Below are 5070 nucleotides of genomic sequence, written 5' to 3'. Positions count from 1 at the left end.
AAAAAGGAAAGAGTGAGAAGGCAAGAGGGGGCGGAGTATGGAGGAGAGAGGAAGTGCATCAGCTACGGCCTGTGATGGATCAGTTCCCCAAAATGCTTCTGCTCGTCACCGATCACCCAGCTTGTCCCTACACCCGCCCCCCACCGTTCTGCCGCTGCAGGTCAGGGCACTGCCCCCGGGCTGCCCCCAGGCTCAGGGCAACCAATGGGCCTCAATTTCCACACCCTTGTTAAATGGGGGTGTTGGAGGAGAGCGTAGTTATTTTCAGTCTGACATGAATTTCTTGATCACTTTCTCAATAACTTCATAGACCTTCTTGAAATATTTGATTTTTCTCTTGAGCTGAAATCAACAATTGGCACATTTCTGAGACAGGGTGGTCTAGGGTGTCCATTTGGGTATGCGATCATTTTTATGAATACCTAGAAAGCTCAGAGGGGAACAATTTCCTGTAAATGCTAAAATTGACAGTGAATTATAACTTCTCCTATCCTCGTGTGAAAAATTGAAGACAAGCGGTCTCATTGATGACTAACGCATTTACCAGTCTCCTAAAAGACAGATTTAAGATTCCTTTCCTCGCTGCCCTGGACAAATAAAAATCAATGAAACCTCTCTGAAGAATAATTATGAGTAGAGGGTATAACCAATTTGACTTATGAAAATCCGGACTTCTCGCTAATATTAGATAAAATGCCTGTTTATGAGGGTCGAATACTTAGATGCCAATTCTTATTCTGTAGCAACCAAGGGAACTCACTGATTATCCCCACACTTCTAAGATCCCAAAAATAAAACATAAAATTGTACTTCTTATAGGACCTGCAGGATCGAAGGTGTGAGACTAGAGAAGACGTGTGTGCCTTCACACAGCCCATTTCCTGTGTCTGAAAGGGCTTCCCACCTCACTTCTTTGCCCGGCAAACTCCTACTCATCCCCGAAGGCCCAGTTAAAGAATATCACCACCTCTCTGAATGTAACATCACCTCCAGGTGGTAGAGAGGCTCTCCTCTTCCTTCGTACCGCCTCCTTCCAAACAATTATTTATTTATTGCAATTTATCTCTTCATCTGCTCATCTCTTAGATTCCTTGAGAGCTGGGCCCAGGCCTGTTCCTTCTAGAATCTCCAGCACCAGTGCTCAGTAAACGATGGAGGGAAATATTTCAGAAACAAGTTAGAAATCCTTGACAAGTGACCTGCAGGTAGTAGAGATGCCAGGAAGAGATATTGCTAGTCCCGCCAGTGAATAAATTATCAAAACCCAGTTAGCACGTTGATTATTCCTAGGAAACCTAAGTGGTTTTGTAGCTAAGTGAGACTTTATTTAAACTTTTTTTTGCCCCCTTTTTACTTTATCATTCTAGCCTGCCACGCAGAACTCTCTCTCCTTAAGCTGACACCTATTAGTTTCAGGTGTGCCGCATAGTAGTTAGATACTTATATAATTTCCAAAGTAATCCCTTCATTTAGCCTAGTACCCACCTGGCACTACACATAGCTATTACCACCTTATTGACTCTATTCCCTATGCTTTACGTCCCCATGACTAGTTCATAACTACCAATTCGTACACCTTTTCACCCCGCCCTCCAAGCCCCCTCCCATCTGGCAATCATCAGTTTGTTCTCTGTATCTATGTGTCTGTTTCTGTTTTGTTTGTCTGTTTATTTCATTCTTTAGAGTGCACACATAAATGAGATCATGTCGTATTTGTCTTTCTCTGTCTGACTTATTTCGCTTAGCATAATACCTCCCAGGTCCATCCACTAAGATTTCATTCTTTTTCATGACTGAGTGATAGTCCATTGTATGCATATACCCCGACTTCTTTATCGAATGGCCTTTCTTGATCCACGCCCTGCTCTCTCTCACACAGCATACGGCTCTCTCCAGGCACAGCGTTCGTCCTGATTTGAAACTGAACACCCTTCGTCAGATTGTTTCTGTTCCCCAACACAGAGCAGTCATTACAATGCTTACCTGTACTGTCAGCAGACGGCCTTTCCGGTCACGCTCATTCCTTTTCCTCCTTTCGGTAGAACCCTGACTCTGTTCTACTCTCTATTCTCCTGAGACCATGCACTTCAGGTGAGATGAGTAGTGGGGTTCTGACTGGTTTAGGCACAAGCATGAGATATAATTTCAGTCACCAAATGTTAAGGAAAGCCTGCTGAGGATTTCTGGGACAGATTTTGTTTTTCCTTACTGAGAGGAAGAAAAAAAGACCCCTGGGAAAAAACAGTATTTCCTTCTCGCATAGACAACACTGTGAAGATGTGCCTAGAGTAGTGGCAGCTGTCTTGTGACTATGAGGAGAGCCATTGTCTTAAAGAGAATGGAAAACTAAAAAGAACCTGGGTCCTTACTTACGTTGCTGAGCTCCTCCATTAACCAGTCTTGGAGCTGACCTACCTAAGAATTTCTTGTTTGGTGAGAATAAATTAGTTCATTGTTTAAATCGCTTGAATGGGTTTTTCTGTTATTTACAGTTTAAAACATTCTGACGGTATTCTCAGTTTCCAGCGCAGCACTTGATATAGTAGGTGTTCAGTAATCATTATTTATTGAATAAATTTTGTTGAAACATTGGTTGGATAACTCCAAGTTTCAGTCAGCGTCTCAGAAATTATTCCAAAATTCTGAATGAGCGAGATTGATGTACAATTGGCTAACAGATCACAAACTCCTGTTGCATGTGTTCATTTAGCCAGAAGCGAAGAACATTCCTAATACTTTTCTTTTTCTCTGAGGCAGTCGCCTGTGAAATCAAATTCATTATTCTCATTACTCCTTGGCACTCAGCACTTAGCTCCTCGTCCCACCTTTTATTAGAGTTTAGTGTTTCCTTGTTCTTTCACTTTTTTCTGCTACATGAAGTTTCTCACTCGAGCTCCTCGAAGGGTAGAAACACGTATACATTGTCCTTTAGTCTTTCGTCACACTTAGCATGGTTCTAGAACATGGCAGGTACTCTGTTGACCCTTGCTAATTGGTTAAATGAACCATAAAGTAAGAAAAAAAATTGAATCCTGTCTGAAAAAAAACTTGTTATGGAGTTTGTCAGTATCCCATTATTTGCATAAAGTGAGGTACAATTATAAAAAAAGGGAAAAGTACACACTACTTTCTATGCCCTCAGTTCTAACATCAAGTAGACATTTACACTGAGTATGAGACAGGAAATCTTCAGGAGGTGGGCTGGGAGACCTCGTTTATTATATATAAACCTAGATTGGCCTGGATTTTATAGGGTAGAAACGGAAAAACCCAATATGGGTCCTGTTGGTCAGCAATGCTAGTTGAAACCCTCAGTGCTAAAAGCCTTCCTTCCCTAGGAAGACATCACAAGTTAGTTCCATCTAACTTACCATCGTATTAGTTTTCTGTCACTGTATAACAAATTATCACAAACTTGGTGTTTAAAATAACACAAATTTACTATCACAGTTTTCCGAGGTCAGGAGTCTGGCCATGACTTGGCTGGATCTTCTGCTCAAGGTCACAAAGCTGAGATCAAGGTGTTGGCTGGGCTGCCTTCTCATCCCGAGGCCAGACTGGGGAGGGGCCTGCTTCTCGGCTTTCTCATGTTGTTGGCAGAATATAGCTGTAGAATGACGATGCTTGCTGCTTCAAGGCCAGCTATGGAAAGAGAGTCTCTGCTTCATTGACTCCTTGACCTCTAGGCCTCCTTTTGAAGGACCTACCTGATCAGGTCAGGTTCACCCAGAATGATCTTTCTCGATTAATTTAAAGTCAGCTAGTTAGGGATCTTAATTGCCATTGCAAAATCCCTTTGGCATTGCCATATTCTATGGGTCAGAAGCAAGGCAAAGGTCCTGCCCACTCAAGGGGAGGAGACGGTATAACGTCAGGGATCACTGGAGGTCATCTTAGAACTCTGCCTGCCACAGCTACTGAGTGCCAGTCTTCGATTCTGTGACTCATCAGCCACTTTAGTTATTCCTGCCCTGCGCTCTCAGAGCAGCCTCTCTCTCTCTCTCTTTCTCCCTCTTGTGTGTGTTCAACCACACACAACTGCAATTACTTGTTTAAAGTACAGTCTCCCACCTAGACTGTAAGCTCCAGGAATAAAGGGCCTATATCTGATTTTTTCATCCTATTTTTTTGCCCATCACATGGTAGATTCTCAAAATACCAATGCTGCTTTCAAAGTCGCTGCAATGATTTAATTCGGTCGGTTGCATGTATCCATCTCATCATCAAAGCGAGGGCCTGTATAATGCCTCGCATCAAGCACCCTAGAGACCAGGGTCATCTCCATCTTTGTATCCTGTATCCACGTAATATCTATATCCTCAGTAAATGATGATTGATGAATGAATTAATGAATGAACACAATAATTAAAGCTCTGAACCCTGAGTAGGACAAGTAACTACTCTGAGTCCTCACTATAAAATTGTCCTTTGACTTTTTTTGTGCACATATAAACCCAGCTCATCTTTAAGAGTCCAGCTTACACTCATCCCTTACCTGAAGCCTTCCCTGACCTAAGTTAGTCTCAGCAATGTTCATTTCTCTGAATTCTTACAACATTTATGATTGAACCCCAAAGCATGACACTGCGTTACATTATCTATTTTCTACTTTATCTGTTCAGCTAGTTGTAAAACTCTTTGAAGGCATGGAGTTTTATTTCTTGACATTTTCTACAGAACCTAGCACCTAACATGGTGCAGCAAAAGTCTAATAAATATGTGCTGATCTAAAAAAATGTTTTTAGTCTACGGCCACACCACCCTGAACATGCCCGATTTTGTCTGATCTCAGAAGCTAAACAGGGTCGGGTCTGGTTAGGACTTGGATGGGAGATAACCTAGGAATACCAGGTGCTGTAGACATTTAAAAAATAATGAAAAAAAATTTTTAAATATGTTTTTTAAACTATGGCTGCCCTGATTTGATTCAAGTCCCGCACATCTTGTAACTTTCTCGTTTTGGATGCAATTGGCCTTTTCATTCCCAAGTCTTCGCTCCATAGTCCTCATCCACCAAATGTGATCCAGCCAACAGAGCCAGGGACACAGTTTGCATCTCACCTGGACACA

The 5070-nt window shown here is 42.1% G+C and overlaps 1 pseudogene; it reads left to right on the top strand.

Moving 5' to 3' along the window:
- Positions 1–4744: 4744 nt before the first annotated feature.
- Positions 4745–4863, top strand: LOC118613151 (annotated as a pseudogene).
- The last annotated feature ends 207 nt before the right edge of the window (positions 4864–5070 follow it).

Source organism: Rousettus aegyptiacus, unplaced genomic scaffold (genome assembly GCF_014176215.1).
Source record: "Rousettus aegyptiacus isolate mRouAeg1 unplaced genomic scaffold, mRouAeg1.p scaffold_m13_p_17, whole genome shotgun sequence".
Taxonomy (NCBI): Eukaryota; Metazoa; Chordata; class Mammalia; order Chiroptera; family Pteropodidae; genus Rousettus; species Rousettus aegyptiacus.
This window is presented reverse-complemented; position numbering and strand designations above follow the sequence as displayed.